Below are 26,982 nucleotides of genomic sequence, written 5' to 3'. Positions count from 1 at the left end.
ATTTGTTTTATTGTTACTTTTTTTTGTACTGGGGATCGAACTTGGGACTTTGAGCATGCAAAGCAGGAGGTGGAACCATGAAGCTAAATCTCCAGCTGACTCCAGCAATTTTGTTTAGATATCGAGAGGTAAAGTACTTTTACTATTAAGGAAATCCCAGAATTATTAGGGAGTTGCAGATTTTCAATTTTATCTGTATTCAGACAGATTTTAGTTCTTCACAATTCTTCAATTTCCAATTGATGCCTTTTCATGTGAAAATCTTAGGAAAATTGTATTTATTTATCATTATAACTTAGTGGTTCACAACTAAATAGTGCATCTATTTGCTGCAATATGAGATGTTTATACAGAAATAAAAAACTCTTAAAAGTATAATGGAAGTTAATTTTTATACTATGACTTGATGTTAGGGTTAAAGTGCTGAGCTTTTCATTTATTCCTTTAATAATCAAGTGCACTATAATAATGAGACCCACACCAGCATCTGTATAATCCCTGCCATAATGGTCAAGTTGAGCAGCCACTTGATCTCCCAAGGCTCATCTTTCAATTGCCACTTCAAAATAGTCAACCACACGTGATAGCCTCCTTTATTGTGATGCCATTGCTTACCATGAATTTCTAGGATCACATTTCTAATTGACAAGGAGGAACTCAGCATAATTATCACTCAAAATATTAAGACCAAAACTACATATTTTGCATTTTGTCTTCTCAGTCTACAACTAATAAAAATCAGGGAGTGCCATGAGTCAAATCAGGAGATATAAAGAATATTAAGTGAAAGAGAGTACTTAATTGACTAGTAATTGACAATAAAAATAACTATGATATGTAAGGAACTATATAATATCCTGGGATAAAGGAAAAGTGGGAAGACATATTATTAAGTTTTTCTCATATTTATGACAACAGATTGGAAGCAGGTTAAACTATTAAGAAAAGAAGTATTCTCTCATGGGTCTGGAGATGCAAGGTATGGGGGTTTCAACTGGCAATGGATTTCTTGATAGTAGGGTCCTTGGATGGAGGCAAATAGCAAAAGACATAGAGTTGTATATGTGACTATTTCTGTCTGGCCTCCCGTTTTCTTCTTATAAAGCCACCAAGATTCAATCATGAGGACTCCACCAGAAAGCTTATTTAATGCTAATCGTGTTTTAGATACCACTCTTTCAAAAACCATGATTGCATTATGTTTCTACCTTTTAAATCTATGACAAGAGGGGTTAAATTCAACACATGAAACCTTGGGAGATAGTCCAAGTGTATCCAGGCCACAGAAAAAGCAGTCATTTGCTCACTAGAGAAGGTCTACTACTGTAGATAACCAAACATTTTTCTATTTTAGCTCGATCAGAGCTTGTCTGCAGTTGCTGAGAAAAACCAAGCAAATTTCAAGTTCAAGTCATGTGTGGATTTTCAGAAAAAATCTTTGCAGATTTCCAAGTTCAGTTTCCAAGAAAAAAAGAGAAAGTAAAAGTACTTGCTAACCATCCTCAGTGGAGGAAAGATAGCCTCTTTAATAAATGGTGTTGGAAAAACTAGATTTCAATCTGCCACAGATTAAAACTAGACCCTTATCTTTCACCATGCACTAAATTAAAATTCAAGTGGATTAAAGATCTAAATATTAATACATAAACATTAAACTTGCTGGAATGTAAGTTAGGCAGAACTCTGGAAGACATTGGCATAGGAAAAGACTTTATGAACAAATCCTCAGTAGCACGGGAACTAGCAGATAGAATCAACAACTGGGATCTCATCTCATTAAAAAGCTTCTGTACTGCAAAAGAAACCATCAGCAGAACTAAGAGGTAACCTACAATATGGGAAAATTTTTTTACCTGCTGTTCCTCAGACAAAGGACTATTATCTGGAATATAAAAAGAGCTTAAAACAATCAGCCCCCTCAAATATAAAGACCTGATTCAAAAATGTGCATCCAAAATGAACAGACATTTCTCAGACAAAGAAGTAAAAGCAGCAAATAAATATATGAAAAAATGTTCCACATCACTGGTCATACGAGAGAAGCAGATGAAAACAACACTGAGATTCCCCCTCATCCCACAAAGAATGACTATCAAGAAGTTACACAATAACAAATGTTGGTGGGTTGTGGGGAGAAAGGAACCCTTCACCACTGTTGGTGGGATTTCAGACTGTTTCAACCTCTATGGGAATCAATATGGAGATACCTCAAAGAGCTTGGACTGGAGATTCCACTTACCCCAGCCATCTCTCTGCTGGGTATCTTTCCAAAAGTACTAAAAGAATTATATCACAGTGATGTATGTGCACCCATGTCTATATTTTCACAGTTTGTAATAGCTACAACTTGGAAGCAGCCCATTTGCCCATCCGTTGGAAACTGGATAAAGAAGATGTATTTTTTCTATAAAATGGAGTACTACTCAGCCATAAAGAACAAGAAAATAGATTCATTCATAGGAAAATGGATACATATTGAAGATATATTCCTAAGTGAAATAAATAAGTCACACATGTGAAAATATTGAATAGCTTCTCTGGTGTGAATAAACTACTGTAATACATAAGATCCTAATAAGATTACTAACATTGTGAAATTGGAAGAAAGGGGCTAAAGGTGTAGGGAAGATGGGATGGATAGGGGAAAGGTAATAAGGGAAAAGAAAAAAATGTGAGATAAAGAAAAGATGGATATAAAGTGCTTGTAGATGCGGAGCGGAGGAGCGGGTGAAGGGAGGGCAGGGACAAGGGGAAAAAATGAGAACCAAGACCTGTCATGTAGCGGTACAAGATCCCAACAATGAATGTAACTGACTGTGTCCCTAAAATGTACCAATAAACTCAATTAAAGCTGGAAAAAAAAAGTAATTGCTAGCCTGATGCTGGACTGCAAAGTTACAGAGGATCTATGGTGAGACTTCTCTGGGTAGTCTCATACCCATACACTTTACCTGCCTCACTAGGAAATGCAAAAGGCAACTCATTCCTACAATGTCTATAGAGTTTTCTACCACCAAAGCTTACACTGCTTCCCTTAAATGAGAAATGTTAAAAGCAATTTCAATGTTTATCATAGAGCATATATTGAATGGTTCATCTGAAGTTGAGAGGAAATGAATTGATAGTTTAAAAGTATAAATAAAATGTGTGAAAAAAGATTTACCTGAATCAAAATGATTATTAGTGTTATTTTAGATTTCTTTTATCATAATTATGTATGCAATCTTAATATCTAAAATCTTTAATTCAAAATCATGGTTGGCAAAAACAAAAATACTATAAGGAGCAATTCATAAATACAGCAAAGTAAAATATACTTTCATTATTTTCCTCAGGGCTTAGTAAGTAAAGGAGATAAAATTTGTAGGAATCTGGACTTCAAACACAAAATGAACATATTTAAGAAATATCCTCAACTTCAAATCATATCTCTTTTAAGTGTACATGGGCATATACCAAATACTACTATTGTGCTGCATCAATTTTCAATTCTTTTCAGATACACCATCTTAAGCTTCTCATTCACAAAGCCAAGCTCTTCTTTTTGAGATGTTAGCAGTAGTATCCTTATTTTTTTTAACTCTATAGGTTTCTATCACACTAAGAAAAAAAATATGCTTTTGAGACTGGGTGGTCAGGGGAAAAAGGGTGGATGGTATATCATAATTAGAAGTAGAAATAAATCAATCTAACTATCATCAATCTAGAATAATGGCACAGTTCTTGAAAAATGCAGAGTGGATATTAGATGATCTCATTTAAAAAGATAACTGCATGAGGTAATACATTTGCTAATTAGTTAGATTTAGCAATTGCACAGTGTGTATACTACAAAAGGCTGAGAAGCAATGCATAGTGTGTATATACTTTATTTATTTTTAATTTGTTTTATTTGATTTTTGGTACCAGGGATTGAATATGGAACCTTGTGTTTGCAAGGCAGGAGGCGGAAACACTGAGCTAAATCCCGAGCCCAGTATGTATATATTTAAAGCATTGTATTGTACATCATAAATATGTAACATTTTTCAGTTAATTTAAAAAGTTTTAAAATGAATTTCACATTTCAGACTTTAAGGACATTCTCATAGCATTTTCTTAGGTAGGCTGTAAAAATCTAGTAGTGGTATACAGAAAATGAAGCTTTTAATTCTTTATAAAGAAGTTAGTTTCCTTTCCATTCAACTTCTGTATGTTTTAGAATTACAAATTCTGTGATGGATCATACATCTTTTATTCTTTAACATTTTATTTAATGTGTAAGAATTGTATATATCAATGGGTCTCAATATATTTCAACACATGCGGACACCTTGCATCAATCAAAGCAACACAATTAAAATTTCCCTCTTCTTGTCATTTCTTTATGGTTGAAGACTTTAAACTATTTTGCATTATATCTTCATAAATATATAAAAGGTTATTACTAGCTATTCCTATATCTGGCCAGAGTCCCTAGCAGTGCAATCATCTTCCAATTCTCTGGACTTTTGGCTTTTAAACCAGGAATATTTTTCCAGCTATTGCATAACACATACACGTTGAGGGGAAATGCTGGCTTGTTATAAGATCTGAGTGAAAATACATTATTTAACTATGCATTTCGCATTTAAGATTTACGGCCTTCCTCTGTGGCCAGTGGCATTCCACCATCTCCAGTGTCAGAGGGCCTGCCCACTGCCTTCATCTTCAACACCAGAAAGGTAGCCATGCAGGAGCCCTTGAACCGCCCCCCCCAACAGCCCCACCGGGGGTTTTCTGACCTCCTAAGTGTGCCAGTCTTTAGATCTACTCTGTAGAGGCAGAGGTGGCCATAAAGGGTATTTTCCAACTTTGAACATCTTTAAAGAAGTGGTGGGGAAACTTGTAGTAGGACTGAGTGGAGTTCAACCTTTCAGGAGGTCGGAAAACTCAGTCTGGGCCTTGAAGCCCAAGGTCAGTCTGCATCATGGGATTCTGCCACCAGCTAGCTGAGATCAGGGGACTTGGCTCTGCATATGACAGCACATATTATATATTATGACAGAAGTGACATTGTCTGAAAGAGGCCCTTCAAACTCATTTTTTTTCTTTTTTTAATTTCACCCTGCAAATTCTCTTTTTTCTATCCTCTTTCTACAACTCAGTCTTTTTCTCCACTATATTATCCTCATCTCTCTTTGTCTTTCTGCTCCTGTCCTAACTCAGACTTCTTCTTTTATTATGTTTTTCTTTTCTTTATGTTCTTTTCTTATGTCATTCTACCTCACTCAAGGTTTATTATAATTCTATTTTGTTTGTCCCTTTTGAATTTAACAGTTTCCTCATGATTGTCTGGTCATTCTATGTCTTCTGACTTCATATGAAACCTTCTCTAATTCTTTTACTTATCTACTCCTCTTATTTTAACTCTGTCTTAAGCACCCATTCTAAATGGTAAATATCCTTATTTAAAAGTTTATTCACTGTAAACATATTTTGGATTGCTTCTTGGTTTTAATTTAATTCTCATGGTTTGAAGGTGATCGACTGATGACTACCACAAGTGGTCAATTTGCAAATTGTGCTTCATCACATTGTGGTGCTGATTGTATCAATTAGGATAAAGGATTGTGATTGATTCAATGAGCTTCTTTTTGTTTTGTTTTGTTTTGTTTTTGTTTTTTGGTATTAGGAAAATGAGAATGTCTATGAGTCATTAGAGACTCATGGGCTAAGCCCAACTATATTAGGAAGATTTAAGTAGTAACTTAAAGGATAAACTAAGGATAACCCAAAAACAATAGTAAAAATGAGAAAATGAGTAAGCAAGATACAGGGACAGACTTCCAGTTCACCAAATGCAAACAGTGGGGCAAATGAGGTTGAAAAGTCTGACAGTGAATCATCAGGACACCCTGAACTCAAAGCATAGGAAGTAACAAAACCAATCAATCAGGCTCTAGAGAAATTTAAAACAGAAGTAATTTCTCAGATAATCGTAGAGATGATGAGTAAAATGAAAGTTATAATTTGAGATTCTAGAACAGAAACTGAGAGGAAATAGATGAGCTCAGGACCACAATAGAAGCCATGAGTGTCCATCATAAAAATTGGAAACAATAAATGCCCAGTACAAGAAAGAAATGGAATCCATAGGACAGATTTGAACAGATATACAGGAGATTAAAAACTCCATTGATACTGTTCACAAAGGAAGAAAAGAGGCCAAAGATAGAATGTCAGATATAGAAGATAAAATCGCAGTCAATAACCTTGAAAAGAGAGGTCTCTCAAAAACAGTAGGGGATCATGAGAAATTGATACAACAACTCTTAGATGATACAAAGCAGAATAACATAAGACTGATAGGAATGCAAGAAGTAGCAGGAGAAAATGTGAATAACTTAAAAAAGCTGTTCATAGAATTAATTATAGAAAACTTCCCAAATAGAGGAGAAGAATTTGACATATAGATAAGTGAGGCATTTAGGACTCCAACTAGCCATGATAAAAAAAAAAAATCTACACATAGACATATAATACTCAAGATCCCAGAAACCCAACAGAAGAATAAAATACTATAAGCAGTAAAAGGTAAGAAACAAATTACATGCAAAGGAAAGCCCATCAAAATCACAGCAGACTTTTCAATACCAACCTTTAGGTTAAGGAGAGCCTAGAATGAGACACTTCAAGTACTAAAAGAAAACAACCTCCAACCTAAACTGATGTATTCTGCAAAACTTTCTTTCAAAATGGATGGGGAAATAAGATACTTTTAGGATAAAGAACACCTGAGAAACTTCATGAATACCAAACCAGCACTACAATGAATTCTAAACAATATCCTAGAAAAAGACAATGAGGATAACAACACAAAGAGACCTAACAAAGCAAAGCAAATAGGCAAGCTAAGAAACTAAAAGAAGGCAAAAAAATCATGATAATAATACGTTAGTACATATCAGTTATAACCATCAATATCAATGGTCTCAATTCACCATACAAGAGAAATAGACCAGCTAAGAAGCACAATTAGGAAGCAAAATCCAATAGTATGTTGCATACAAGACACACCTAGTGCAAAAAGAAGCCCATAGACTGAAAGTGAAAGGACAGAAAACTTCTTGTAACAGGAGCCCAGAAAAAAGCAGAGGTAGCAATCTTATTCACAAAAAAAGTTTCAAACCTAAACTGATTGAAAGAGACAAAGAAGGTCACTACATCCTTGTGAAGGGAACAATTCAAGAGGAAAAGATAACAAATAATTTATTTTTAATCTATTGAATATTTTAGAAAGCAAATATGCTTCTTTTCTCTTTTTTCTTTTTCTTCCCCTGGTGCTGGGGATTAAACTCAGCACACTGTTCTGGCTAGGCAGGTGCAGAACTACTGAGCTAAATCTCAGGCTTTACATTTTATATTTTTAAATTTATCAATACATTAATCTTTGTTTTTATACGTTGGTCTACCAAATTGAGGAGTTATTTTGGTTCTCATTTTCTTTGCTTTTTTATTTGAGAATTTATGCAATCTGTATGTATGAGTAGTATGAAAAGTATTAAGGTCCATCCATCATTTTCCTCTTTCATTTCTGTCTCTTACATACTTCCTTTTCTGTTACTAGAGCTTGTTTGGTTGCAAATTTGTTGAGACAAATTTTGTTATGTCATCAATATATCTTTGTACCTATTTTTATTGATAATGAATATTAATTTTTAATTAAATTTTACCATAACTATACTTGCATAAATGGATGTTAAATCATTAATACCATTTAGTGTCTGGTACATATTACAAATTCTCCAACTCTCTTAAAGATGATATTTGTTTTTTCTCAAATCACACAAATCACAAACATTCCACACATTACTGCACTGTTTTATTATACCAAAGTATATATCATATTGTAGAAAATATGCATTGTGTATATGTGTGGGGGGTATGTTTTTGCACGTATGTGTGCAGTATTAAATGAGAAACATGATCATGAATGTGGTAGGATTTTACACATTTGGCATATTGATAGTTTCTCTGGCAACCATGTGATTTCTCTAAATTACATGCTTGATTTAATTCATAGTCATTTGGGAAGAAAATTACATATGTATTGGTGTTTCATAGTCATTTGGGAAGAATATTACATATGTATTGGTGTTAAATTATATCATTATGCTTATAAAAATGTAATAAAAATAAGCTTGGGATATAATAAAATAGAAACAGAAAAATCTGATCTTAAAAATGTGAACTTTTTTAGTTGCTTTTGGATTTCAAATATAAGTATATTTCTGGAATTTTGGGAAAGTGGCTGGTGTGGACTTCTGATCTCCCTCCACTGTCCAGGCCAGATCTATGGGCCCATGTAGCCACGCCTTTCCCTGCAGGCAACATTGATTGCTCCAGACCCAGTGCCAGGAGGGTAGCCATGTGGGTGCCACCCCTGCCCCAAGCACTCAGATCCCCTGATTGTGCCAGTCCTTGGACACACTGCCCAGAGGTATGGATGGTTATAAATGGTGGTGATTGATCCTATTGTGTTCCTGATCATATAGACTGGGATAAAGGATAGGAATTGATTTGATGATTTGTTGTCTCAACTATGAAAATGAGAATGTCTTTAAGTCATTAGAGAATCAAAGACTGGGACAAAACAATATCAGGAAGATTTAATGACCCAGAGATTGAATCAAGGACAATCCAACAGCAAAAATAAAGAAGAGAAAACACTTAAGCAAGCCACAAAGACAGACTTTCAGTTCACCAATTGCAAACAGTAGGGCAAAGGAGGATGAAAAGTCTGATAGTGAAACTCTAGGACACTCAGAACTCACAGCGCAGGAAGTGTCAAAACTGATCAATCAAACTCTAAAAAAAATCAAATCACAAATAATTTCCCAGATAATGATAGAGATGGTGAGCAAAATGAAAGACATGATTCAAGACTCTAAAACAGAAACTGATAAAAAAAATAGATGAGCTCAGAAACATAGTAGAAACCATGAAGGCCCAGAGTAAGAAAGAAATGCAAACAATGAACTCCCAACATAGGAAAGAAATGCAATCCATTAAACAGATTCAAACAGATATCCACAAGATTAAAATCTCTATTGAAAGGTTACACAACAGAATAGAAGATTGAAAAGATAGAATCTCAGTTATAGAAGATAGGATCACAGACAGTGACCCTGAAAAGAGAGGTTTCTTAACAACAGTAAGGGATCATGAGAAATTGATCCAACAACTCCTAGATAATGCAAAGAAGAATAACAAAAGACTGATAGGAATCCATGAAGCAGCAGGAGAAAATGCAAATGACTTCAAAAAACTGTTCACAGAATTAATGACAGAAAACTTCCCAAACAGAGGGGAGGAATTTGAACACAGATAAGTGAGGCATATAGGACTCCAAATAGAAATAATAAAAAAAAATCTATACCTAGACATATAATAATCAAAATCCCAGAAACCCAAAGGAAGAACAAAATACTACAAGCACTAAGAGAAAAGGAACAAATCACATGCAAAAGAAAGCCCATGAGAACCGCAGAAGACTTCTCAACACAAACCCTCAGTTCAAGGAGAGCCTGGAGTGAGGTATTGTATATCCTAAAAGAAAACAACTTCCAACCAAGACTCATGTATCCTGCAAAACTGTCTTTCAAAATAGATGGAGAAATAAGATACTTCCATGACAAATAACACTTGAGAAACTTCATAAATACTAAACCAGCACAACAAGGAATTTTAAATAATATCCTAGAAAAAGACAATGAAGATCACAACACCATGAGGCCCAACAGAGTGAATCAAATAGTCAAGGCAAGAAATTAAAAAGAGAGGGCAAAAAAATTTAAAAAATCAACAAAAGGACAATACCATGACAATACTAAGGCAGTACATATCAGTTATAACTATCAATGTCAATGGCCTCAATTCACCAATCAAGAGAAATAAATTGGTAGAATGGATTAAGAAGCAAAATCCAACAATATGTTGTATAAAAGAATCACACCTAATGCAAAAAGAAGCCCATAGACTGAAAGTGAAAGGGTGCAAAGCAATTTTCCATGTGACAGGAGCCCAGAAAAAAGCAGCAGTAGAAATTTTATTCACAGACAAAGTAAATTTCAAACCAAAACTGATTAAGAGAGACAAAGAAGGCCACTACATCCTTGTAAAGGGAACAATTCAAGAGGAAGAAATGACAATCATTAACATATATGCACCAAATATAAATGCCCCCAACTGTATAAAACAAATATTAAGTAACATGAAAACCAAATAAGCACTAATGCAATTCTACTGGGGCATTTCAATACCCCACTATCACAAATAGACAGATCATCTAGGCAAAAAAATCATCAATGAAATAGTAGAACTGAACCAAGCTTTTGAATGCATGGACTTATGTGACGTCTATAGAGTGTTCCACCCACAAAATGAGAATATACATTCTTTTCAGCTGCAAAAAGAATTGAAGTTATTCCCTGTATATTATCAGATCACAGTGCAATAAAGCTGGAGATCAATGGCATAAGAAACCTTAGAACTTCACAAACACATGAAAATTGAACAACACTCTCCTGAACAATCAATGCATCACAGAGGAAATTAAAGAAGAAATTAGATAGTTTTTACAAAAAAATGAAGCATACAGGAATCTAGGGGACACAAGGAAAGCAGTTCTAGGAGGAAAATTCATAGCACTGAATGTGCATACTAGAAAAAGAGAGTGAGCTTAAATAAACAACCTTACAATGAATCTTAGACTCCTGGAAAAACAAGAGCAAGAAAAACCAAAAGCTTGAACAAGACAGAAAATTTTAAAGATTACAGCAGAAATTAATAAAATGGAAACTAAGAAAATGATACAAAAAGTAAATGAATCAAAGAGTTGGTATTTCGAAAGAATAAAAAAAAATTGATAAACCCTTAGCAAACCTTATCAAGGGCTGGAGATTTAGCTCAGCAGTTCAGTGGCCTGCCTTGCAAGTGCAAGGACTGAAGTTCGATCCCCTGTACATAAAAAAAAAAAAAAAGTCAAAAAAAGGAAAGAAAAGGCTCAGATCCATGCAATCAGAAATGAAAAAGGTAAAGTTACAACAGATACAATAGAAATCCAGAGGTTCATTAATACCTAATTGAGAACCTGTACTCTAATACAATGGAAAACATGGAAACATTGGACAGATTTCTAGATACTTATGAATTTCCAAATTTGAATGAAGAAGATAAAAACATTTTAAACCAATTGCAATTACTGAAATTGAAAATGTGATTAAAACCTTACCAACAAAGAAAAGCCCAGGTCCTGAAGGATTCACTGCTGAATTCTACAAGACATTTAGAGCAGAACTACTGCCATTACTCTTCAGACTTTTCAACAAATTTGAAAAGGAAGCAATACTTCCAAATTCATTCCTGGAAGCAAGTATCACTTTAATTCCCAAACCAGGGAAAGATGTAACTAAAAAAGAGAACTACAGGCCAATGTCCTTAATGAATTTAGCTACAAAAATTCTCAATAAGATACTAGCAAACAGAATACAGAGGATCATCAAGAAGATCATACATCCTGGCCAAGTCAGATTTATTCCAGATGCAAGGATATTTCAAGATACATAAATCAATAAATGTAATACACTATATTAACAAAGTCAAGGACAAAAACCACATGATTCTCTAGATAGATGCAGAAAAACATTTGACAAAATTCAACACTAATTCATGATAAAAACCCTGCAAAAAATTGGAAAAGATGGACTATATCTCAATTTAATAAAGGATATTTATGAAAAACCAACAGCCAGCATCATATTAAATTGCCAAAAAATGAAAACCTTCATAGTAAAATCAGGAACAAGACAAGGATGCCCACTATTACCACTCCTTTTTGACATAGTTCTGGAAACATTTGCCATAGCAATTAGACCAGAGAAAGAAATTAAAGCAATAGAGATAGGAAAGGAAGAAGTTAAACTCATTATTTGCTGATGATATGATACTCTACACTGAAGACCCGCAAAACTCCACCAAAATACTTCTAGAATTAATTGACACTTTCAGCAGAGTAGCTGGATACAAGGTCAACACCCAAAAATCAATAGCCTTCTTGTACACAAATAAGAGACTCACTGAATGAGAAATTAGGGTAAGAATTCCTTTCACAATAGCACCCAAATTAATGAAGTATCTGGGAATCAAACTAGCAAAAGAAGCAAAAGACCTCTACCCTGAAAACTACAGCACTCTGAAAAAAGGGATAAAAAAGGATATAAGAAAATGGAAAGATATGCCCTGCTCCTGGGGAGGAAGAATCAACATAGTGAAAATGGCCATACTACCGAAACTGCTATACAGATTCACTGTGATACCAATTGAAATTGCAACACTGTATTTCACAGAACTAGAAAAAAGAATTCAAAATTTCATTTGAACCATAACAGACCTAGAATAGCCAAATCCATCCTAGGCAACAGAGACATGGCAATGGTTATAATTGTTCCCAATTTGAAACTATACTACAAAAATATTGTGATAAAAACAGCATGGTATGAGAATCAAGAGTTGTCATGTAGAGGTACAAGATCCCAGCAATGAATGTAACTGTACTGTATCCCTAAAATGTACCAATAAACTTAATTAAAGCTGAAAAAAAATAAAACCCCACATGGTACTGACAAAAAAACTGACCTGATTATCAGTGGAACAGACTGGAAGAAGACACAAAAACAACTCCAGATGTACTCTGCTATCTCATCTTTGAAAAAGGAGCTGACCATCCCCACTGGAGGAAAGATAGCCACTTTAATAAATGGTATTGGAAAAACTGAATCTCAACCTGCTAAAGATTAAAACTAGACCCTTATCTTTCACCATGCACTAAAATAAAATTAAAGTGGATTAAACATCTAAATATTAAAACATAAACATTAAACTTGCTGTAAGATAAATTAGGCAGAACTCTTGAAGACATTGGCTTAGGAAAAGATTTTATGAACAAGACCTCAGTAGCATGGGAACTAGCAGAAAGAACCAACAACTGGGATCTCATCTCATTGAAAAGCTTCTGCACTGCAAAATAAACAATGAACAGAACTGAGACAACCTACAACATGGGAAAAAATTTTTACCAGCTGCTCCTCAGACAAAGGAATATTATCTAGAATATATAAAGAACTCAAAATAATCAGCCCCCAATTATAAAGACCCAATTAAAAATGGGCATCTGAAATGAACAGACATTTCTCAGACAAATAAGTAAAAGCAGCAAGTAAATATATGAAAAAATATTCCACATCATGGGTCATTGGAGAGATGCAGATGAAAACAACACTGAGATTCCCCCTCACCTGACAAAGAATGGCTACAATCAAGAAATCACACAATAACAAATGTTGGCGGGGTTGTGGGGACAATAGAACCCTTCTCCACTGTTGGTAGGAATGCAGACTGGTGCAACATCAATGGAAATCAATATGGAGATATCTCAAAGAGCTAGGTCCAGAGGTTCCATTTAACCCAGCCATTCCTCTGCTGGGGATCTTTCCAAAAGATTTTAAAGAATCATCCCCCATAAATATATGCATACCAATGTTTATAGCAGCACAGTTTGTAATAGTTAAAACATGGAAACAGCCTATATGCCCACCGGCTGGACTGGATAAAGGTCATGTGGTTTCTCTATAAAATGGAATACTACTCAGCCATAAAGAATGAGCAATTAGAGTCATTCATAGGAAAGTGGATACATATTGAGGATATACTCTTAAGTGACATAAATATGTCACACATGTGTAAATACCAAGTGGTTTCTCTAGTGTAAAAAACTGTAATAATACACAAGATGCTAATGGGATAATTAACAATGTGAAATAGGAAGAAAAGTGCTAAAGGGGTAGGGAAAGTGTGAAGGGCAGGGGAAAGGAAATAAGTGAAAAGAAAAAAGTATGAGGAAATGAAAAAATGGAGATAAAGAGTTTTTAAATGGGAGGGGAGGAGGGGTTGAAGGGAGGGCAGGGTCAATGGAAAAAAATGAGAACCAAGAACTGTCATGTGAAGGTACAGGATCCCAGTAATGAATGTAGCTCTAGATTATACCAATAAACCCAATACAAAGAGAAAAAAAGTATGTTTCTTTTCTTTAGGATGTTTTCTTAGAAAACATAAGTGATACAATCAACAAGCATATATTTATCAAATTAACAAAACCAAGGAGTTTCTAAATCATAAAATTTCTACGACAGTTTCTCAACTCTAATATGTAACTTTGTTTTATTTGTAATTACTTATTTCAAACATATTATATGAGGAGAAAATGAGAAAGGACATATAATATTTAAAGATCAGATCAAACTAATAATGTATTTTGATTATCAGTCTGTGTTGCATAAATTTTTGTTTATTTCATATCCTTTTTTGCTGTCATATATGTGTATATTTGAAATATTTAGTGTCTCCATCTCTTGTTGTCATGTGTGTTTGCAATCTTTAATAAAAATAAATAAATAAATAAATAAACAAAAGATTTACAAGGGTTCTCCTGAACTAATGTCTCAGTGAGAGATAAGGTCCAGAAAATTTTATATTAAAATGAAATAATATATCTAATCACATTATCCTGTTCCTAAGGTCTCAGTACCATTTCCTCAGTATACAAATGACACTTCATGATGTTAATCAAGAATACCAAATTTATCCATTTGGACTTTTTGATATTAAGTTTTTAGGCTTTTGTGAGCTGTGTGATGCTGACTCTAATGATCCTTGTGGACTTTTTGACATTAAGTACTTTAGGCTTTTGTCAGCTGTGTGATGCTGACTATAATGTCTATAGCTGTAATATGAAAACTGACCCAAATATGTCACAAATAAAGGCATAGATTCCAATGAAACTTTATTTAATGACTCCAATAGATTAAATTGTATATGTAGACCAAAGCTAACAAAATTCTTGCATGTTATCATCCACTATCTGATAAAATGGTTTGTTTTATTTAAAGTACAATATACAAGAGAAAAATGACATTTGCAGTTAAGATGTGACCTGAAATATCAATAATTGCCCACAGAAACAGGTAACCTATGAAATATGCTGAACTTGAGGAAAGGAATTTAGACATAGAACATCCTACTCTAAGATTAACAGAGCCTGTATTTTTACACAGTGTTGCATTACAGCTAAAATATTGATTAATGCAGGTCATTTCACTACTGGACTGTGATCCTAAGGCCACCCATTGAGGCCACAGACTTTGACAACTGAACAGAAGCCATTTTCATCCATAGCCACATAAATGGTGCTACATAAAAATGTACTCACATTAAAAATAAGAATGAATACCTAGAATAAGGAAATTGAAAAATAATATGTTCTTCCAACCACATGTCCATTCTGATAAGGAACTGCTGTGAAGAATGTGAATTTTAAAGGAGATTCATCAGACAAAAGGGGAGTTGTACTTATGAAACTACATGATTTTCAGGTTAACTACAATTATAGTGTAGTTAAATCTGTATTTTAATGATACATTTATTGACATTTAGGTGAAGCTGGGCATGGTGGTGCATGCCTGTAAGCCCAGCACTTGGGAGGCTGAGGCAGGAGGATCACTGTGAGTTTGAAACCAGCCTGGTCTACATAGTGAGTTCCAGGTCAGTCTCAACTACATAGTAAGACCCCATCTCAAGAAAACAAAAACAAAAACAAAAATATTTGAATTTAAGATAATAATGTGCTCAGAAATAAAGGTGCTTGTTTATTTGCATTAATGCTATTTTTAATGATGGAATAATAGAAAAATACAAGGCTTTACTAGTTTGAACCAAAATAAGCTTTAACATATGCCTGTTGACACTACCAAATAGCCTTATAATAGAAATGTATCCCATGCTACAAGGCTGTAGATAACGTGCAAACGCAATGAAGATGATTTCTTGCATGAAAAAGAGTAAGAGTGATAACTGCCAACCCAATATTGTGAGTGTACTAGTTTGGAGAAAAACCTTTTGTCCTGGTGATGGATTCATCTTCCATATGTTTTAGTTGAGTAGGAAATAAGTTTACTTCCTCCATTTTTACATTTTCTTGTAATGCATTTTATTTCAGCAGGATGCCATCCATTAAGCTGGAAGGAGTCCTCCTGGGTGTTTCTGAATTGTGTTATATGCATGTGTGTTTGGGAGCTCAGCTTGTCTTCTTAGAGCATTCAATTATTGTTTCTTTTATAGTTAGACAAAATATTAGCAACATGTCCTTTCCATATTCCCTGCCATCACACCCATTAAGATTCAAAGTTCTTCCCAGACATTTGGTTTTTAAATATGGGGTGATATTTAGTAAATAATTTAAAAAAGAAAAAAAAGCTCTTTGCCAAAACCCCATGCTTCTTAAGCATGTCCTATGCTCTAACTATTCCCCTATATCATTTGTTTCCATATCCTGCTACTAGCTTATAATTATCTCTATCAGAACAACAAACTGTGGAAACTAGGTGCATGTTACTCTCTTTGTAGAAGTCTTCAATTTCAAAGATTTGACTTGTCAGATAACAAAATCCCATGCTGTTCCCCACATCCTTTTCAACACTAACAAACAGGAAAGTCCTCTTACTAGATCCATCCAAGAATCTCAGTTCTTCTTTGTGTGCAGTATGGCTTCCAAATGGAGGGACATGGACGGCAGGGCAGAGGGAGTAGAAGGGGCGCAGGCAGAGGGTTCAGTTGGTTTCTAAAGTACTTCCTCTATATCAAATGGCAGCTTGGTCCCCCACCACTCTTCAGAGCAAGTGACTCAATGCAGTCAGTTTCCTCTCCAGACAGCTCATCAGTGAGGAATATGAAACATCCTCATCTTCATTATTCAAATTTAGCTGGCTCTCAAAAATCACAAAATAACACAGGAGCATGCCTGCCTCCTTAAACACTACTGTATTGTTTGTTGGGCAGTGGCTCTGCTCATTTCTTTCTAAGTAATACAGTTCCAGAGTGAGTAATGGAATGTGGTCCCCTAGTCCTCTTGGGCGTGCCTTCACTGTTGCCTTGGACATCAGTTTGGCTAGCTTGTGCTGTAACAGCATTCATCTATGCCTTAGCTATTGACACTACAAGATGGAATGATATAGATCATATAAGCTACTGATACAACTTACAAGCTTTAAGTAGGACAAAAAAGTTGTCACACATTCCTTAACTTTCTAAACTGCATAGTATTTTCTCACAAAGTCTGAGATGCAAACTCTGGAGGAAAAGTGATATAGAAGTTATATGGCTATACAAGAGTCTGAAGGATATTCTCTCTGGGAGGACAAATATATAACAGAGTGAAGACTGTCACTGGGGAGAGTGCTTCACTTCCACAGTAAACTGGATCTGATTGTTCTGTGGAAACAGACAGTATACTTTCCATAGGATGTCTGTGTATTAAGAGGTAGTTTGGCGATTAATGTCAGTGCAAGGCTGAATAAAGCTTCCTATCTTTTGGGGAAAAATTATTGTTTTTTTTTTCATGAAAAATAGATACTCTTCACTAGTTTACAAAATTTAAAAAAATGAAGATTCTGCATTTTAAAAGACCCTTTTACATAAAGTAGAACTTCCACCTGACTGATTGAGAAATCAGTCTGAATTAAGCACACTGTGGATGCGCCACACAGATGAAATTTTCTCACACCACTACCTCGACATGGTTCTGATACCCTCCCTCTATAGAATCCTATAAAAATTTCACAACCATTTTGAAATTGCAATAGTGCAGCAGAACCACAAGTAAACAATTACCTGTTAACTTGTTATTTCAAATAGACTGAAAAGCCAACAGGCGTGTGTGTGTGTGTGTGTGTGTGTGTCCCCAATTTTTCAAAACAAATCGTAAGCAGAAGTATCAAATCTGCACAGCACTGTCCCTTCACAGAAGACAAAATACTCAGTACTGTAGGTTGTGAAAGTGCCCCTGCTTCAGGATCTGGTTGATGTGGAAGTAAGGACCTTAGTGCAGCAGACTGCTGCGTCACTGGCTGAGCGGTGTTGGGACTGGATCTGGGCATGACCTGGTTTAAGCCGCTCTATTGACCACTGGCCAGGTCTGGGCTACAGATGCTGGTGCTGCTACTGCTGCTCCCGCCACTGTTACTGCTCAAAGAACCTGTGTCCCAGGAATCCTGAAAGACAGGGTTTCTCCTAATTCTTTTGCTCTAGGGGGATTGGGAGGATTAACTTCTTCACTGCAGTTCCTTCTCCTTTTCCTGGCTCAGAGCACTCATTCATCGTACCTGGGAGAGAGGCACCTCTCTTTGTAAAGAGCAAAGCGAGGGTTCAGGAGGCAGCCAAGCCCAGCCCCTCTGGTCTCTGCTCTTGCCACCTAAAGATGCTTATTTAGAATGAAAGTATTGTTAAAAAAAAAAAGGTGTCAAAGCAATATAATGAGGAAGGAAAAATCATTTAAACAAAATAAACTATAAAACTCAATAACACTAATGAAGAAAAACGAATACTATAAATATGTATGTATTTCACATTATGCAAAATAAATGGAAATGAGTTATATACAAAATATTATATCTAAAAATAAAAAACTTACAGAAGAAAGAAAATATTTGTGAACCATAAGTAGGAATTGTTGTGATTATAATAAAATCAATGCTTTATAAAATTTAAAAATTCTTACTTTGAATGATACAAATAAACACAAGTGATACAAATAACTGATCATGTCCACATTACATAGAATATTAAGTATTTAAGAATGTAATAATGAAAACACAAATAGCAAACTCTTTTCAGATATTGTTACAAAGTTGAATGAAGAATAATGGAAATCCAATAAACAAAAAGGAAATTGTCAACATAATTATATATAAAGGAAATGCAAATTAAATTAGTTATAAGCTATAATTTAACATTGAATAGAAAGGCTAAGATGAAAAATATTGACATTCTGGACGGGTAAGTTTGTGGTGCAAATGAAACTCCGTTTTGGACTAATGGGAATTTAAATGCTACAATAATGTAAAACTTTTATCAGTTGTGCCACTTGAACAGTTTTGATGCTTAAAAAAAGTACAAGGATAGTAACACAGAGCTATTTGTATTAAAACATTCACACCAATAAATTCAATTTAAAAAGTTTCACATGAATTCTATTCATAAAGGAGAAAAACAGAAAATGAACTCAATGCCCATCAATTCCAATGAAGGAATTATGAATATGTGATGTAAACTTATAGAAGAATACTATTTAGCAAGTGATAGAAAAGAACTTTTCATACACACAAGAATACACAAAAGTATCAAAGTCGTTATTTGGAATTTAAAGGAGATAAGCACAGTATTGTATGTATGAACAATTTATTTTTTCCATTAAATTAAGACTGATCTATACTTTGCCTGAAGTTACAGGGAATAGAACAGATGGACTGCAAGAGATGTGAGGGCTGTTTAAAGGTGATAAGTTATTTCAAATTTTAATAGTGATGTTGAGTTGATCAGTATCAAACATTAAAATTTATTAAATTGTATACTTTTAGAAGATGTTGTTCATATATATAAAGTCTTTTTCAATAATTTTTACAAGAAAATATGGTAAAAGACCCTAAAATCAATGAAGATGGAAAAATGGCTCAATGAGAGACCCAAAACTGTTTTATTAAACTAACCCAGTGAGGAAAATTTCGATGATACTGGTGTTGGCAATGATTTTCATATAGGAAAAATATAGGTAAAAATATAGGTACATAGATAAAATATATATATATATATACACGTAATATAAGTAAAATATAGGTAATATATGTTTAAAAAAGTGAAACTAAGTTTGTGGGACATTATCTAAATGAAAAGCTTCTGCACTGCTAAGGAAGCTATCAATAAACTAAAAAGCCAAATTATGGAGCAGGAAATCAATAATATTTGCAAATCATGTACTTAATACAGGGTTAATCTCCAAAATAAGGGAATTATACTGCTCAGTATTAAAAATAAAATCTAATAACCAAATTAAGAAATGTATTCAGGTATTCAATAGATATGTCTCTGAAGAAATCCAAATGGCAAACAGATATATGAAAAAATGTCCAATGCCACTTATCATTTTGGAAATAGAATTGAAACTACAATGAGATAGTACCTCATACTTGTTAAAATGCCTATTAACAAAAGTAGATGTGGAAGAATAGAAACCCTTTCAGATTATTGCTATAAAAACAAAATAGTGGAAAACACTGTAGTTTCTGAAGCATTACAAAATATGATTGACATATTATTTAGCTATCACTTTTCTAGATTTATCTCCAAGAGAAACAATTACTATATGATAGAGCTATTTGTGTATCCATGTTCATTACAGTGCAATTCAGAAAAGGCAGCAAAAATGTTGATCTCCAGATGAGTGAAAAAGTGGAATGAATATGAAATGATGCTCTGTACTAAAAATGAAATTCTGCAGTATAACATCATGACTGAAACTTGAAGATGTTCTAAGTGAAATAATCATGTCACAGATAGACAAATACTACATGTTTCTGTCAATATGAAGTATCTAAAATACTCAAATTCATAGAATCAAATGGTAGTTAACAGGGAGTGGAAAGGAGAGAATATGGTATTTTACCAATCAAGATGTATAAACTTTTAGTCAAATGAGATCAACAAAGTTAAAGATCTTCACAATATGAGCCTATGGTCAATAGTAATGTATTGAATATTTTAAATGTTTTAAGAGAACTCATGTTAAGTATTTGCTACCACAATGAATTTAGAGTACCAGATAAAATAGCAAGAGAAACTTTATAATTTGCTTGTTATCAACTCATCTCTGTGTATTTGTTCCTCTAAACACTGCAAAAACCATTTACTACTCAAGTACTATGTATGTATGTAGGTAGTACTTTGATAATATATTATCCAACACTAGGGACATTGTCATTTATCTTGGGCTGTGTGTGTACATTTCTATTTTATCTTCTTGTGTGAAAATTTGGCATAGTTAAGATGAGATCCCAGTTGTTGATTCTTTGTGCTTATTCCCATGCTACTGAGGATTTGTTCATAAAGTCTTTTCCTATATCAACCTCTTCAAGAGTTCTGCCTAACTTATCTTCCAACAAGTTTAGTGTTTCTTTTTTAATATTTAGATCTTTAATCTACTTGGATTTTAGTTTAGTGCATGGTGAAAGGTAAGGATCTAGTTTTAATATTTGGCAGGTTGAGATCCAGTTTTTCTAACACCATTTATTAAAGAGGCTATCTTTCCTCCAGTGGGGATGGTCAACATCTTTGTCAAACATGATGCAGCTGATTGCATCAGGAGTTGTTTTTGTATCTTCCAATGTGTTCCACTGATCCTCAGGTCTGTTTCTTTGGCAGTACCACACTGTTCTTGTCATGGTGGCTTTCTAGCATAGTTTCAAATTGGGAATTGTTATACCCACTGCTGTGTCTCTGTTGCCTAAGATGTTTTTTTGCTATTCTAGGTCTCTTCTGGTTCCAAATGAATTTTTGGATTATTTATTCTACTTCTGTGAAATATAGTTGGAATTTCAATTGGCATTGCATTGATTCTGTATAGCAGTTTTGGTAGTATGGCCATTTTCACTATGTTGAGTCTTCCTACCCAGGAGCAGGTGATATCTTTTCATTTTCTTATATTCTGTTCAGTCTCCTTTTTCAGAGTGCTGTTGTTTCAGTGTAGAGGTATTTTGCTTCTTTCATTAGATGGATTTCTAGATACTTCATTTTTTTGGATGCTATTGTGATGAGAATTGTTTCCCTAAAAAGCTTCTGCACTGCCAAAGAAGCCATCAACAGAACTAAGAGACAACCTACAGTGTGGGAAAAAAAATTTTACCAACTGCTCCTCAAACAAAGGGCTATTATCTGGAATAAATAAAGAATTCAAAACTATCAGCACCCCCCAAATAAGCACCCGATTAAAAAATGGGCATCTGAAATGAACAGACATTTCTCAGACAAAAAAGTAAAAGCAGCAAGTAAATATAGGAAAAAAATGTTCCACATCACTGGTCATTTGAGAGATACAGATGAAAACAACACTGAGATTCCCCCTCATCCCAGAGTGGCTGCTATCAAGAAAGCAAACAATAACAAATGTTGGCAGGGTTGTGGGGAGAAAGGAACCCTTCTCCGTTGTTGGTGGGAGTGCAGACTATTACAGCCACTATGGAAATCAATATGGAGATACCTCAAAGAGCTAGGACTAGAGGCTCCATTTGACCCAGCCATCCCCCTGCTGGGTATCTTTCCAAAAGCATTAAAAGAATCATATCACAGTGATATATGCACACCTATGTTTATAGCAGCACTGTTTGTTATATCTAAAACTTAGAAACAGCCCATTTGCCCATCAGTTGGAAACTGGATAAAAAGATGTGGTTTTTCTATAAAATGTGATACTTCTTAGCCATAAAGAATGAGAAATTAGATTCATTCATTTGAAAATGGATACCTATTGAAGATATACTCCTAAGTAAAATAAATAATGTTAGATGTGTAAATACCAAATAGTTTCTCTGGTGTAAAAAAAACTATAATAGTACATAAGATCCTAATGTGAAATAGGAAGAAAAAGAGTTAAAGATGTAGGGAAAGTGGGAAGGGTAGGAGAAAGGTAATAATGGAAAGAAACAAATAGAAGAAAATGAAAAAACATGGAAATAAAGTGTCTGTAAATGTGGAGTGGAGGAGTGGTAAAGGGAGGGCAGGGACAAGGGGAAAAAATGACAACTAAGACCTGTCGTGTAAAGGCACAAGATCCCAATAATGAATGTAACTGTACGGTATAGCTAAAATGTACCATTAAACTCATTGAGAAAAAAAAAGAAAATTTGACATAGATTTTAACTTAACATATGAATTTGTATGCTTTATTTTCATAATATGCATGGAAAAAAGAGAACACTAAGGGGTGTGTAGGCAGGGTGTCAAGTTATCTAGTATGAACCAGGAAGTCACTCTGAAGAGGCTTAGTTAAAATAAGGAAATGAATCATGATATATTTTGCAGTAACAGTTACACAAGTGAGCACAATAAGAACAAAGGCAAAGGCTCTGGGGCAAAAATGAGTCTGACATATTCTTAATTCAGCAGGAATTGCAAAAGAATGTGTGTGAGGGAAAGTTTCACTAGAAAAGAAATAGAAAACAAAACAAAACAAAATCAATAGAAGGCAACTAAATAAGGTTTTGTAGGCTGTAGAAATACTTTATTTTTATTTTTAGCAAACTTTCACAGTTCTGATCAAGGAATAGTATTGTTTCATTGCACTGGAGATATGTGGACAAGACATAGAAAATAAAGATAGTGAGCAAGGAGAATTTGGATGACATATAAAAATAGGATTGTAGTATAATATTCATAATGGACCTAGTTAATTGTATCAGTTTAAATTTTTTAAGGCCATAATAGTATGAGTTGCTGATGTTTCTACATTGATTGTAGAGGAAAGAGAATAATCAACAATAGCCCCTAGATTTATGTGAATTACTGACCTGAGAATCGTAGGTGTGAGAAGAGATTAAAGGGAGAAGTGAGAACTTAATTTGAATATTTTGAGATGCCTTGTAAATATTCAAACAGTAATGGTATTGGAAGAGATTGATGGACAAATTTGTACTATTTGTAGGAGTTGTGCAAGAATATATTTTTATAAACTCATGGACATTTTTTAAATGAACAAAAGACACAGACAAGAATTAAAACACATTCCTACATAGTTCTTATATGTAACATTAAAAGTCAAGAAACTACTATGAAACTTCGATACAGAGAAAACAAGAATGGCATACTAGATGTCAGTGTTTTTTAATAAAATTTTCTTTATTAATATAATATATAAAGAATTTATTGATAATTGGGTTTTCTACAGTAAACAAATGTTAAGTTCTTTCATTATATTCATAAAGAGAACAAGAATTTAGCAATATTCATGATGGAAATAAATAGTAAATCTAATATATGTATTAAGAATCTGAGGGAAAATTATAAATACAAATTGTATACCACATAATAATTTTCTAAAAGTCTTTTAATACCTAGGGTATCATTACATTTATCAACAGGTGTAGAGTAAAGCAATTAATATCTTATTTCACCCATGAGAAATTTAGTATTCATAACGTGCCTAGTCTAGATGACAGAAATAAATCACTAGTCTGTCCTTAGATAATTAATTGAGTCCAATACAATTTTAAAATATTTTAAGCTACACAACTTTATAAATAGCATTTCCTCAGCACTACTGAAATGTGAAACACTTTATATCTATTCAACATGAAGAGAAAAGAAAAAAATTTAAGAAAGAGAGAGTACCATCATCAAGATATTTTCCAAAATACTCTTTTCCTAAAAAAAAAGATTAAAATCCTTCCATTTCTAAAAGTGCTAGTTTTAATAAAAAAATAGTGAAAAAGCAACTTTCCATGTCTATGTACTATTTCCTTTTATTGAGTTTATTGGTACATTTTTAGGTATACAGTACAGTTACATTCATTATTGTTATCTTTTACCTTTACATGACAGGTCTTGGTTCTCATTTTTTCCCCTTGTCCCTGCCCTCCCTTCACCCCCTCCTCCCTTCCCCAATTACAAACACTTTATTTCCATTTTTTCATTTTCTCATATTTTTTCTTTTCTCTTACTGCCTTTCCTCTACCCTTCCCACTTTACCTACACATTTAGCCCTTTTCTTCCTATTTTACATCAATTACCCTCATTAGGATCTTATATATTATTATAGTTTTCACACCAGAGAAACTATTTGGTATTTACACATATATGGCTTATTTATTTCACTTAGGAGTGTGTCCTCAAAATGTATCCATTTTCCTATGAATGAATCTAATTTCTCATTCTTTATAGCTGAGTAGTATTCCATTTTATAGAAAAACCACATCTTCTTTATCCAGTTTCCAATTGATGGACATTTAGCTCAGTGATTCCAGTGCCTCCCTCAGAATCACAAGGACCCAAGTTCGATCCCTGGTACAAAGAAAAAGTTGATACCTGTACAGTGTGATATACCATCTTATGTACTATTTCCAATACAGAAGATTATGATATATATAAAGAAATAAAATTCTATAATAAAATAAGTGAAAAACAATAGCTAACACTGTGTATCATCTTCAAAGTAGAGACACAAAAGATTCTCTCTTAAAAAGAAGAAACCAAATAATAGTACAAAACTTTCTTTCCAAAGAACTACTGGCTACTATAGAAAGGCAAATTAAAACTACATTGAAATATTTCCTTTCCCTAGAAAAAAGTGGCTATCACCCAAAAAATCCAGTAACAACCTATGTTGTTGAGGATGTGGGGAAAAGAACTCTTCTACATTTAGTGTGTGTGTGTCTTCTCTTCATACAACTGCATATCATCAGAAACTTGATTTGCCACACTTAAATTATTGTCAGAAGACAGGCCAAGAAGAAAGAGCAGTTTCCACTGTAGACTTAAACTGGAGAAAATATTTTCTTACCATACCAACATAACAACTAGTTGACAAGTAATTCAATGTATCACACTTGAGAGTGTGTTGTGGTTGGGGTCTGGATATCCCCCAAAGCTTCATTTGGTCAGAGATTCAAGAATCTGAAATGTATAATGCCGGAATTAAGGGCATGTGATTACTGAACACTGCATGTTGAGTGAGTAGTTTAGCGCCACCCCCATTCCAGTAATCTGGATGGAATAGTGCAGGCAGAAAGATGCATAAAGATCCCTTATTACCTTGGCTATCTTGGTCAGGCCATGTTGTTTCTCCTCTGTGAAGCCTGTTTGCCATCCATGCATTGGAACCAGCCAATTATGAATGTCTATAAACTGTATAACAAATAAACTCTTTCCCCTCTAACTTTGTCTGTTGAGTATTTTGTCTCAACAACAAGACAAAAGTAACTAATACAGTGAATGTGTGTGTATTTCCCCTAAATCCAAAAAGACTGGGCACACAGTGTTGCTGCTTGTATTATATTGTTAGGTGGTACAAGATGCAGGCTTTTATCTGCCATCATGGAGATGATACACATAATCTAGGCAATTATATGGCAGAAATTCACTGAGCAGATGGAGCATAAAAAAATGACATGGTGTTTTCTGGAGATAAAAATTAAATATATTTTCTGTTACTTAGAATGCAATGTAAGTCAAATCACATTCCTTGCTCTTGTAGTAGCATTGAAATTTGGAAATGTATGATATAATTAAGAAAATTATGTTGATATATATATATATATATATATATATATAATATCTCATATTGTATTTATGTGACTGCCTTATTGATTATGCCCAAAGCAGGCTGTAAGTAGTGCAGACTATAAAGAGTTAACCCCACAATTGGCTTGTTTATAGAAATGAGTTTAGTCAAAGTCTATATGCCTAGTCAGAGTAACTTGCACCCAAATTCCATTCCCATGACTAAAACCTTCTTAACTAGGACAAGGTTCTAATAGAACTTTATATTTTGTCTATTTTGTTCCTCATTTGAGAATGCTTTGTTTTTTTTTCCCCCCTTTACAAGCCTTACGTGCATTAGTATCCATAGCAACTGCAAACTGCACATCCTCAACATAGTTCCCTTTTACCCCAGTTTAATTACCAATAAAAATTAGTGGCTTACTGACCAGGCCTTTGCTGGTAGCTCAGTACTGGCCATCGTGGCTCCCTATTCCTCTACTTTCTTAATTGTATATTTGAGTCTTTCTTCAACCTTGTGTTATTCACTGGGCAGAAGATGAACTTACTGCAGAGATCTTCAGTAATATTATTTAATATGTCATATTTATTTTAAAATTAAATTAGGCAAAGTTTTAAAATTTAGTTTTGTCATAAAGTGGGTATATTCATTTGCATATTAAAGTATTTTGTGGACTCTCAGGAACTCCCTCAATTGATGTAGCCTTACATTTGAACAGAGTACTTTATATTAAATATTTTTCCTAACATCTTGTGCTCTTAATTCTTTTATATTTACTTTTGAAATAAATTAATCAACTCTAGAAATTT

General features: G+C 34.0%; 1 pseudogene; it reads right to left on the bottom strand.

The window, feature by feature from the left end:
• Positions 1–17,887: 17,887 nt before the first annotated feature.
• Positions 17,888–26,632, bottom strand: LOC117285106 (annotated as a pseudogene).
• Between the last annotated feature and the right edge of the window lie 350 nt (positions 26,633–26,982).

Source organism: Fukomys damarensis, unplaced genomic scaffold (genome assembly GCF_012274545.1).
Source record: "Fukomys damarensis isolate Sample0158 unplaced genomic scaffold, DMR_v1.0_HiC HiC_scaffold_6, whole genome shotgun sequence".
Classification (NCBI taxonomy): Eukaryota; Metazoa; Chordata; class Mammalia; order Rodentia; family Bathyergidae; genus Fukomys; species Fukomys damarensis.
Note: the sequence above shows the minus strand (reverse complement) of the source record. Positions and strands in the feature narration are given on the sequence as shown.